This window comes from Macrotis lagotis, chromosome 1 (assembly GCF_037893015.1).
Source record: "Macrotis lagotis isolate mMagLag1 chromosome 1, bilby.v1.9.chrom.fasta, whole genome shotgun sequence".
NCBI classification, from domain to species: Eukaryota; Metazoa; Chordata; class Mammalia; order Peramelemorphia; family Peramelidae; genus Macrotis; species Macrotis lagotis.
In genome coordinates this window covers 117,150,049-117,162,156 of record NC_133658.1, presented here as the reverse complement: position 1 = coordinate 117,162,156, position 12,108 = coordinate 117,150,049, and the positions used below count along the sequence as shown (strand labels likewise).

Here is a 12,108-nt window from a genome sequence, read left to right as displayed (position 1 = left end):
ATTGTTCGTCTGTCTCTTTTTTCTCTCTCATTTCTTTCTCTCTGTCTCTCTTTTTCTCTCTTATTTCTCTCTTCCCTGCTGTCTTTCTCTATCTCTGTTTCTTTATTTTTCTGTCTCTGCTGTTTGTCTGTCTCTGTCTCTCTCTTTCTCTCTCTCTTTCATTCTCTGTCTTTTTCTATCTGTTTCTCTATTTTTCTATCTCTACAGTTTGTCTCTGTCTCTCATTTCTCTCTGTCTCTATTTTCTCTGTCTCTGCTGTTTGTCTCTCTTTCTCTTTTCTCTGTGTGTCTTTCTCTCTGTCTCTATTTTTCTGTCTACTGTTTATCTCTTTCTGTCTCTTATTTCTTTCTGTCTTTCTCTTATTTCTCTTTGTCTTTCTCTCTATTTTTCTCTATCTGCTGTTTGTTTGTCTCTCTGTCTGTCTCTCTCTCCCTATTATGGAAAAATCAAGTTGTGGACAGAGGTCTGTTCCTCCCACATCCCTTTCCTAGGAATCACTCTGAAATGTGTTCATAGATCCCTTGAAGTCAATGGTATCCCCTGCCAGTTAAATCGTCTTGCCTGCAGCTCTGATGGGTATAGAAGGAAGAAGTGCCGATGGGCTTAGGGCCAGGGGGTTTGTGTCCTAATGCTGCTAATTTACATTTACCTCATTCCTGATCCCTGGGCTCCCCACCATGCCCGTCCTTGGCAAAAATGACATAAGGGAAAAAACAGCCTTGAATTCCTTTCTCCAATGCCTTGACCTTTCCTCCTATCAGCCCTCTACTCCCTGTGACCTAGGGAAAAGACCTAGTAGACTTTTATATCCATTTACTGACAAATTTGTTTTATACTTTTGGAGGTAGCTTCCAAATCTACCAAGATGAACTCTGCAGCTTTCATGGAAAGAAGGGAAAAGGCAGCATGTTTCCACAAGACATTACTGGAGAGAGGGTTGGTTACCTGGAAAGAGGGAACTGAGCAAATTGAGACAAGGAAGTCTGGTGAATGCCTTTGGAGCAGGTTGGGCTGGTACCAGCCCCTCCTTCAACCCTGTCACTTTTCCCTGTCCCCCCCACTGCTATTCAGAGGGTACATGAAAGAGTTTGGAGCAGGAGGTTGTATGGTTCCCTTTGCTTTCTGGTATCTGTGGTCCAAGAGGAGCTGTCCAGTGCTGTGGATTCCCCCCCCCCCCCCCATGAAAATGTCCAACAGGAAAATGTCCAATTGCATTTTTATAGTTTTATGTAAGATTGCACTGAAAAGGCTAGGTACTACAGCCCAAGATTTGAAGTGTCCTGGCTTAGTGGCATAATATATTATTCCTTTGAGGAAGGTGCATACTTTACAAGAGGAGGTAACTAACACTAGTTACATGAGAAGGTAAATGGAGTAGTAATAGTTAGAGGGTTGGACTTTAGAAAGGGAAACCTGACCTGGAATCCTGCCTCTGCCAATTGTCTAACTGTGTGACCATGGGTAATTGCTTAACTTCTCTGAAACTAAATTTCCTCACTTGCAAAATGAGGGTAATTATATAGCTCAGGGTTATTACAAAAAACAAATAAGATAATGTATTTGGAAAACTTTAAAATTCCTTAGATCTCAAGATTAGATAGAATATTTGTCATTAGATTACCATTAGATCTAATAATTAGAAAGCCAATAATTAGATCTTAAATCTATAAATTATTAGATTACTAATTAGATCTGATTTATTATTAGAGCTATTATTAATTGCCTTAAAGGCAGTTAGATAGCAAAATGGTTAGACTGCTGAGCCTGGAGTCAAGACTACCTGATTTCAAATCTGACCTCAGACATTTGCTAGCTGTGTGACCCTGGACAAGTCACTTAACTCTGTTTGTCTCAGTTTCTTCATTTGTAAAATGAGCTAGAAAAAGACATGACAAAAGCACTTTGGTATCTTTGCCAAGAAAATTCTAAATGGGGTCACAAAGAGTCAGACACAACTGATGAAATGATTAAACAACAAAGTAAGCATTCTGAACATTTGGTTTTTTTAGACTTTTTTGATAGCTAAATAACAATATAATTGATTACTTTTGTAACCTTTATATTTTATGTATTTAAAAAATTCTGAGACAGGGTCCATAGACTTTACCAGACTGCTAAAGGAGTCTTGGACATAAAAAAGGTTAAGAACCCTTGGCCTGAGGGAATTGGTCTTGATAAGTGGCCCACTACTCCCCAATGAGAAAGATAGCATTGACTGAGGACTTTGAGGGGACTCTTAACGCCATGGTGCTTTTTGTAATAGGTTCTGTCCTCAACCTGACTTTTCATTCTTTTGTGAGACACTTCTCACAAAGCCCCATTGGCTTTGGATACCTGAGGCTATATGGTCTAATTCAGATGGGATTAGACAGGAGTGGCAGAGAAGAGCTAGGAAAGTTGGAGGAGAGAGGAGACTGAGTTTATCTTGTTTGTGATGAAATTGTAGCTTGGGAATAGGTTTGCCTGTTTGTCACAAAGACACATTTTCATCCCATAAGCTTGGACAGGTCTGCCTGCTCCTAGAATTGCCATCCCGAGGTTAGGCTCACAGAGCTTGTTCATTGCCCATCAAATATATCACTCTTTGAAACCCAGGCTCTGATTTCTGAAGACTTCAGTAGCCTTTTATAAGAGTTTAAGGGGGGAAAAAAGAGAAAACTTGGGCTCACAAATACCTTTAAAAGTCCTCAGAATACCTATACTGTACAAGGTCATGACTTAAGCCTTCCCAGCAAAGTTATCTTTCTCTCCTTTTTATCTGTGGCTACTCAGTTTAGGGAACTCAAAATCCCTATTGAAATTCCTAAATAAATCTAGTGGAAAAAAGAAACCTGTGGTTTAATTAGATAATCTACTGTCTGGTTTCTTTTAGTTGGGAGTGACTCACCTGGCAATATCCTTCTCTGTAGGGCTTCATGGATAACCCTTGAAAGAAACATGGTCCAAAGTATCAAAAAAAAAAAAAAGGAAAATTTAAAAACTACAGCTTTCTTTCACTTTCCCAATTCTATTAGGTATAACAAGTACTAATGTTTTAAAAGGAATGTTTTAAAACCTTTGTACCAGAGATGGCAGGTTACTTTCTGGATATTTAGTTATCACTCTTTTAATTTGAGCCCCTACCTAGAAAACTTGGAAATAGACTCTCTTAAATAGTTTTGTTTTCCCCAATTTTAGGCTTAAGTCTCCAAAGAACTTTTAACACTGATCACTATAACGCTCTCTGGAAGTTTGCCTACAATATTGTCCATGTATCACTTCTTCCCTCTACAAATCTTATAACTATTCCATTGTTGGTTTTACTCGGAGGTGGTAAGTAATCATCTTCCCATGGATATATTTGCTTAATTGAGCATCATAACCCTATGTTACTCCTCTAGTGCTTTACTCAAAAGGGGCTTGGGTCATCTCTTACTGTAAACTCTTTTAGCAAAGTCCTCTTCCCAATCAGGACTTCTTTTCCCAAAGTGTCCTGATTAACATCTTCTTTTCTTTTCTTGTTTTTTAGTTTTTGCAAGGCAATGGGGTTAAAGTGATTTGCCCAAGATCACACAGCTAGGTAATTATTAAGTGTCTGAGGCTAGATTTGAACTCAGGTCCTCCTGACTCCAGGACCAGTGCTCTATCCACTGCACCACCTAGCTGCCCCCACCATCTTCTTAGAAAATACACCAACTATCACATAAAGGGCACAGAGGAAGTACACAGGTCAAAGCTGTAATATCTCCCCAAAGAGTAACAGAAATCATTCCTTTAGAGTAAGAATTCTTAACCTGGAGTACAAAAACTTATTTCTTTTTTTTTCAAGCTATATTTTGATAACAGTACTTCAATAAATTTGGTTTCTGTTGTAATCTCATGTATTTTGTTTTCCACATTTAAAAACATTGTTTTAAGAAGAGATCTGTAGTCTTTACCACACTGTCAGAGGTCCATAATACAAAATAGGTTAAGATTCCTTGCTTTTTAAAGTGTTTATTTTTATTCTTGCTATTGATCCACTGAATCTAGCAAGTCTACTCAATTAAGGTGACCTATTCTTCACTCTAGTTTTGTTGTCCTTCCAAAAGCAAGAAGTCCTACAAAGCAAGAAAGAGGTGTCTTTTCCAAAGAACCACAGCCTACTATATAGTAGGCTTGTCAGACTACTTTGACTGTCCTTTGTTCCATTTCCATGGGGCACCAGGGCAAGTTATGTAATTTAAGCAAGACTAGGGCAAGAAATAGAGGATCCCCACTGACCAAAGACGAAACCACTGGGGCCTTTTGCCAAGGGCACTGGTAAACTCTGGCTCCTACTCCTTCCTGTGAGGACAAGGCTGATTTCAATTAGGACAATATGCAGTATTGGATTAATCAAGTCTATTTCTAAGTTTTCCAAGGAGGGGCTCAAATGTAGAGAAGAATGATAACTAAATATAAAAAAAAATAACCTGTAACCTCTGGTACAGAGTACTAATGTTTTAAAAGGAGAGTAACCAGGTTACTCTCCTTTTAAAACATTAGTACTTATTATACCTAATAGAATTGGGAAAGTGAAAGGAAGTTGTTGTTTTTAAAAAGAGAAGACAGGTCAAAATAATGATGATGGTGATGATGATGCATAACACTTTCAAGTTTGCAAAGTGCTTTATGAATACTATCTACAAGTGAAATTCAGGCCAAAAATCAAGGATGAATTTTCTGCTGTTGAGCGTTTTGCTTACCTGGAAATTGATGTTGACCTGTCCAGGGTAAGGTTATGGTCCCTCCTGTATGGAGCTGAAAAGAAAAAGCATCCAGAATCATAATTCATAGTGATATGATAAATGTTGTATTTTTAAGAAGATATTAATCTGATTACTTTGGGAAGAGAAGTCTGATTGGGAAGAGGACTTTGCTAAGAGATGATATAATAAGAGATGACCCAAGCCCCTTTTGAGTAGCACTAGAGGAGTACTACATGGGGTCTAGGTGCTCAAATAAGCAAATATATCCATGGGAAGATGATTATTTACCATCTATGAATACAACCACCCACAATGAACCCAGTTAGTGTTCTAAGTAACCTCAAGTAACCCTCATGAGTCATCACATCCCATAGTCTTGTCCAGTGGTAGTCAATGAAGTTGAGTCTGGATTTCAAATCCAAGTGACTCAATTTGCTGATCCTTAACTGAATAGAAGTTATTCTTTCACTTCCTATCCCTTTTTAAAAAAGTTGAATTTTTAAAAAATCCATTTGGTGGTGATTATTCACATTACTTAAGAATTCTTCCCATTATAGAAAGGTTCCCTGTAGGGTTCCTTTACACCATGCTTACTCCACATATTTTGGTGTTTGCATGGAGAGGGAAGAAAGCGGTTGGGAGACAGCCTGAATCTTGTAAGAGTAGGGTTCAATTCAAAATAGAAGATAGCCTAGCTCTGAAATGCTGAAGTCAGTGACTGAGAAAATAGGTTCTAATCTTCAGAAATTCTGTTTTTCATGGAACAACCTGTTGCCCAAATAGAGGGCAACTGAAGAAAAAAGCAAAGAAATTAATTTGGGAGCTTACTTGCTCACACAGAAAGAGCCTTCAGAGGAATCCTGAGGGCGGAATGCCACCAGATGGCTATTTATTTATTTATTTCCTGGGAGAGGATCCCATTTAATATCCCTGGAATTCAAGTTTACATGACTAGGGCTTCCATCCAGGGCTTCTATAAATAACTTTGGCCCCCTCTGGCTGCCCCAAGAAGCTGGCCACTCTGCCTGTTACTTAGAAAGTAGGATAGATTTCAGCCCTAGAGGGGAAAGGGGCCAGCTTTGACAAAGTGTTTAGCAGAGGAAGACTGAACACCTGCCAGAATGATGTTAAGAACTGGTATCATCATACATCTGAACTGATAGAACAAAGATTCATAGTGGTCTTCTCTGTCCCAATGAAGTTTGCTTCTGAAAAAGGGGGCAACCTACCAGATAGGCTCATGTAAACTCCCAAAATGTAAAATTCTCCAGAGAAGACCAAGCCATTGTTCTAGACTCAGAAATAGTGAGAAGGCATTGTTAAACTTCTAGATTTTTGTTCCAAAAGGATTGAGAATGAAAGGAACCTCGATTCAAGTTTTTTTAATTTATTTTTTTGTTTTAGGTTCTTGCTAGGCAAATGGGGTTAAGTGGCTTGCCCAAGGCCACACGGCTAGGTAATTATTAAGCGTCTGAGACCAGATTTGAACCCAAGTACTCCTGACTCCAGGGCTGGTGCTTTATCCACTACACCACCTAGCTGCCCCTTCGATTTAAGTTTTAAAGTTTTTTTGCTCACCAAAAAAAAAATTCTTTCCTTTGCCCCTCCCTATTGAAAAGAAAAAGAGGGGTGGTTATGTGGCTCAGTGGATAGAGCACCAGCCCTGAAGTCAGGAGTACCTGGGTTCAAATCTGACCTCAGATGCTTAATGATGCTTAGCTGTGTGGCCTTGGGCAAGCCACTTAACCCCATCTGCCTTGCAAAAACCTAAAAAAAGAAAAATCCTTTTTTTTAAAACAAATATGTACATTCAAGAAAAACAGATTCCTGAATTGACTGTACCTAAAAAATATGATTTTTCTTATTCCATACCCCTCATCCATTACCTCTTGATCAGGAGATAGGTAGCACACTTCATTATCAGTGCTCTGGAATTGTGATTGGTTATTGCATTGATCAGAGTTCATGTCTTTGAAAGTCTTTTGCCTTTACAATGTTGTTACTGTATAAATTATGCTTCTGGTTCTATTTACTTCACTTTGTATCCATTCATACAACTCTTGTTAGGTTTCTTTGAAACCAATGCTTTCACCATTTCTTAAAGCACAATAGTGGTCCGTTACATCCACATGCCATAATTCATTCAACTATTCCCCAATTGCAGGTACTCTCTTATTTTCCAGTTCTTGGCCAAAGAACAAAGAACAAAAAGAGCTGCTATAAATATATTTGTACTTGTGGGTCCTTTTTCCTCTTCCTTTCCTCGTTGGTGGATCAAAAAGTTTGCCCAGTTTAGTTATCTGTGCATAGAAGAATATAAATTTAATGGGGGGGGGGGCAGGGGAAGAGGAACCTTAGCTGTTATCTAGTCCCGTGTTCTCAGAAGCCTGTTCCCCCATTTTGTGGTTGCACAAGTTTTACCTGTAGCATTCTAGCTTGTCTTTGTAACTTAGTATGGATCTCTGAACTGTTTGAAATCTCTTCATCCTTTTAGCCTTTATCACTACTCTGGGTGAGGAGTTCCATAAGCCATTATACTCTACATAAAATCTCATTTGCTTTTTTTTGTCCTAAATTTACCTCTTTCAAGATTCAGGATGTTACACAGATAATTCTAGTATTCCAAGGGAGGAATCTTCACCCATGATTTTATAGAATGTGATCATCTTTCCCCCATCTATAGGAAGAGTCTTTTTCTATTTAACCTTTTTTATAATTATTTTAGAGATACCATTTCCAGATCTAAAGATCTAGTTATTTAAAACATTCTTTCACTTTTGAAATTCGGGGGGGGGGATGAGTGAAAGTGAGTTTTTGCCCATTATTTGAAGGCTTATCTTTCTTCATTCCTACCTTCTGAAAACTTTGGTGCTCAAGCTTCATCTCAAAACCCTACACTATCTCATAGATAACTTGCCCAATGACCTTGAAAGCTGTATGTTGAAGCTAAGCAAGCCTACTCCTGAGGCTGTCCCACTAAGTACACACAGGTGGGTAGGCCTTGAGCTGCTAGAGAGTAAGGAAATGAAACCCTTTCCAATTTGAGGCCTTTAAAGAGTTGTAGTTAATGTGAAGATTAACAGACTGCCTTCTGTGGGGGTGGGGGGAGGGAAGCGAAATTAGGGGGGAAATTGTAAAATTCAAATTAAAAAAATAAATTAAAAAAAAAAAGAGTTGTAGTTATAAACAACAACAACCACAGGGTCACAATCTAGACAAGCCCCACAGTCAGCCCAGATCTGGCTTGGATTGCAGGTCCCACCCTTCCTAGGGCAGAGCTTCCAATTGTTTGTGTGGGGAGATAGACTTGATCTCTCTGTAGTCTCTATCTGAGCCACTTGTGAAAAGATGGGGGGGAGGAGAATGAACTAAGGAGTTAATTAATAATGACAAAAGGGCACCTGTCCCTGTCTAGGACTTGATCTGTGCAAAGGGGACAGAGACAGGAAGAACCCAGAGGAGCTTGCCAATGTTTCTTAGAAAAAGTATTCAGTTTATAAGGTGGAAGATGGGCTTCAGTAGCTTTAGATTTGGCATGCAGAGGGACAATCAGTCTCCAGTCTCTGAAACCTATTTTTTCCACACAACTTCTTTCTACTCATAGTTTTTAGACAGAAGTTTTTAGCCAAGAATGTGTTTCCTAACAGGAGCATGTGGGAAATTGCTTTGAAGGAATTTGGATACTTCACTAGATTATTAAGTCAGTGATTTATTTCTGGAGGCCTCTACCTCCATTACCTTTTACCTGCCCCTATCCCACTCCAACTGTTTCTTTCCTTTCTAAGAACCTTGTGAGAAATCTCTCCCAGTGATACAAATCTACTTACCAGAAAAGAGCTGATAAAATCATTCACTCTGAGGTAGATATAACTGAGATTTGTTTTTCGACTATAAGATTGCACAAAGTGTAATGAAGGTACTTTTCTGAAAGGGTATTTACGTTCTTTTTTTTGCAGGGCAATGGGGTTAAGTGACTTGTCCAAGGTCACACAACTAGGTAATTATTAAGTGTCTGAGGTCAAATTTGAACTCAGGTCCTCCTGACTCCAGGGCCAGTGCTCTATCCACTGCCTGGATAGTTGCATTTTAACAGGCAGCAAAGTTCTCCTTTTTTTAAAAATAATTGTTAAATATCAGGCATCGGGGACAGATGAGGGGTGTGTGTGTGTGTGTGTGTGTGTGTGTGTGTGTGTGTGTGTATGTATGTGTGAATGATTCTGTGTGTTTGTATGTGTGAATGATTCTGTGTAGACAACTACCTATGCATGCAACCACCTATTCTACATAAGCATGATACCAGACCAGCTGCTGGCCCAGGTGTGTAGAAATGAGTTGAGGTACATTTGGAGAATGATAGTTCTTCCTCTGTGTCATCAACTCTCCTTAGATTATTTCCAACCATCTCCCACACATTTAGACCTCTTCTTAAGGAATGACTGATTTAGAATCATAGAATGGTAGAGTTTAAATACTTAATTTACAGGTGGAAAAAATACGTTTCAGAGAAGTCAAGCAGATTTCTAGACTAGAACCCCAAATTCCTGATTTTTTAACCCATTGCTCTTTCTGTTCTGCTGTGATAGTCCATTTGTTCTTTCTCTTCCCCCAGTTCCCTCAGTATTGTTAAAGTGAATTATTGAGGATAGGGAGGGATCATTTTATGAGTATAGTATCTCTTAATTCTTTGCTTTCTCTTTGTCCTCTCTACTTTCTCTCCTTTTGAGATCTCAAATCTGACTTCTTTTTCTTTATGGTTCCTCTTTCTCTTTTTGTGATGCTTACTTCCTCCTTTGTTTTTTGTCCTCATCCTTTTCCTCTTTCTCCGTATCATTAGTCCATTTTTGTTACTGAGACCATGACATCTGTTAAGTCTTTTTATGTTGACTCCTTCATCTACTGTCCTTTCTCAATTTCCCTTTCATTGGCCTTTTTGTCTGGTCCTGAGTGAGTGAATAGTTGCTATGCAATATCACCTTAATTCCAGTCTTTAATTAACACACCTTCAGGCAGAACCTTGAGGTCTCAATTGCGAAGTTGCTACTTTGAATCTTCAGTCTGCCAATGATGGCAACTATACTCCAGCAAAATGGAGCTAGCCCAGTCTTGTACAAATTTAGGATGGAGGTTCTTATCTAGAAGGTCTTCTAGAGGAAATTTCAGGCTTATAACGTCCAAGAAAATGAATTCTTTTGTAGAAAGGATTTTCTTTTTTTTGGGGGGGGGGGTTGACTACTTCTTAACCTTTTAGGAATTTGAGAGCTCTCTTTGGTTGAATCCTCTTATAGATGGAGAAATGGTTCCAGGATGTTGAACTAAGGAGTTGACTTGACCCAGACCTCAGATCTAAGCTATCTAGGATGACTAGAGGTGCTGATAAGTGGTGAAATGGGAAACCCTGTGGACTTTTAGATTTTCTCTGCTTTGCAGAATCTCACAATTTGGATTTCTTTCAGCGTTCCCATGTGCAAGTCTGATCTTATGTCTTTGGTCTTTTACCCAGAGACATCAGAAATGCACCATAGAATCAACCCCATGGCTCCTCTAGCCCAGGATCCTCTCTGCCCCACCCCCAGCACCAATTAGCATATTGCAAAAAAGCAGAGTAGTTGTTCCTTATATGTCTGTCTGAGAATTTATATAGGGTTGCTATAATATATTCAACAATGGGTTAGAGTCACAATTGTCTCTTTAGTAGGTGATGCATTTTATGGGCAATATGTAGGTGTGTGTGTGAGAGAGTTGGAAACATTTGGGAAGTCATCTAATACAGAGAGCTATGTTTATGTTTTCATATTTTTAAATGTCAAATGAAAGGAGGAAGATGAGGAAAAATTAGTTAGCCCTGTTCATTAGGTGAAGTGTGGCCTGATGAGAAGCCTTGTGCTTCTCGGTGGATTCATACATCAAGTGAATGTTTTGTTCTGAGTGTCTTTATTTTCTCCTTTTTTTCCTTCCATCTTGAATCCCATGAATAGTCTGTGGGCCAGGACTTTTAAGTTAGTTGAGGTAAATTTCCCTTCTAAACTCCATTCACTTCATTTATCCTGCAGTTTTTGAATTTCTCTCTCTCTCTCTCTCTCTCTCTCTCTCTCTGTGTGTGTGTATGTGTGTGTATCACTTTATGCTAGGCATCCTCTACATATTTGAACCCTGAAAGAAAAAAATCTCTGAGGCCTCATATGGGACATGTTTTCATGATTTCTGTAAGGGTGAAATGAGGATATCTTCTAAGGAAAGTACCAGTGTGGTCTAGGAACACTACATTTGCTGTGATTCATTGAGTACATTAGCTCAAATGCATATCCATTTCCTTTTCTTTTCCTCCTCTCTCTCCAGTGAAAGACAATCTAGATTGTGCATTTCCAGAGTAGAATCTGGGACTTGTTATCATTAGGGATTAGCTAGCTCTCAGGTGATGCACCTGAAGAGGGCAAAGAAATGATGGGATATTCTCATAAACAGAAGTATCCCTGAGTCTATTAGGCTATCTGGATAAGATACTGTCCAATAACTGACTTGGTAGTTCGGAAAACTCGGCTTCAAACTTTCCCTCTGAAACATACTGACTGTTTAACCCTTTGCAAATCACTGATACTCTCAGACCTTTCAGAACAGTAGTTAATCTCCTTTGCCCATTCAACATTGTTTGAGTCACAGGTCTGCACCAAAAAAAAAAGGAAAAAAACAAAAAATTAAATGTCTTAAGGGAAAACCAACTATGCTTCTTCTCTTCTTCTTCTCCCCCAAGGACCGTGTTTCCTAGAATTAGCTACACTAGGTAATGACTGTCTAGGACATGCTTTCGACTTATCCTTTCACTAGCCAAGGAATGGGGAGCTGGATGGAGTAGGAGCCAATGAGTCTATTTCAGTAATTCTAGAATTCCATTGTTCAATTTTAATTTGTTGGTGGTTCAAGTTCTATTTTGAGAGTTTGAGTTTCTGGATTTTGGAGGGGCTTCCTGTAATTTTGACATCTCTATGAGTTTTGTAGAGCCATAAAATGCCTCTAAAATACTCATGCAAAACTTCTGGGAGACCATAAATATCTGAGAGTCTTCTTTTTTCTCAGATGCTTAAACCTGATTCTGTCTGGGATGGGTTTAGAATCATAGAAAATTGAAGACCTGAAAGGGAAGCGCTTTAGAGATTCTCTGGCCCAATACTGTATTGCATAGAACCCTGTTGTTCCATGGGGATATGAATATAGTGAGAAAATTTCTATGCTAGCAATATTTCCTTTCCAGTTATAATGCATAAAAATTCACATTTATCAAAATACTTATTACAAGTCACAATCTGGGGGATAGAAAAAAACAGGCTTAGTTTCTCTGTTTTGTCACCAAAAATCCCTGTTCCTATACCTTAAGACTTATACACCAGTCAATTCATTCATTAAT

General features: G+C 38.8%; 1 protein-coding gene across 10 annotated transcripts in view; it reads left to right on the top strand.

Annotated features, from left to right (window-relative positions):
• The window catches only part of BCL11A (BCL11 transcription factor A), a 120,971-nt gene that overhangs the window by 61,771 nt on the left and 47,092 nt on the right, over positions 1-12,108 (top strand). The window lies entirely within an intron of this gene.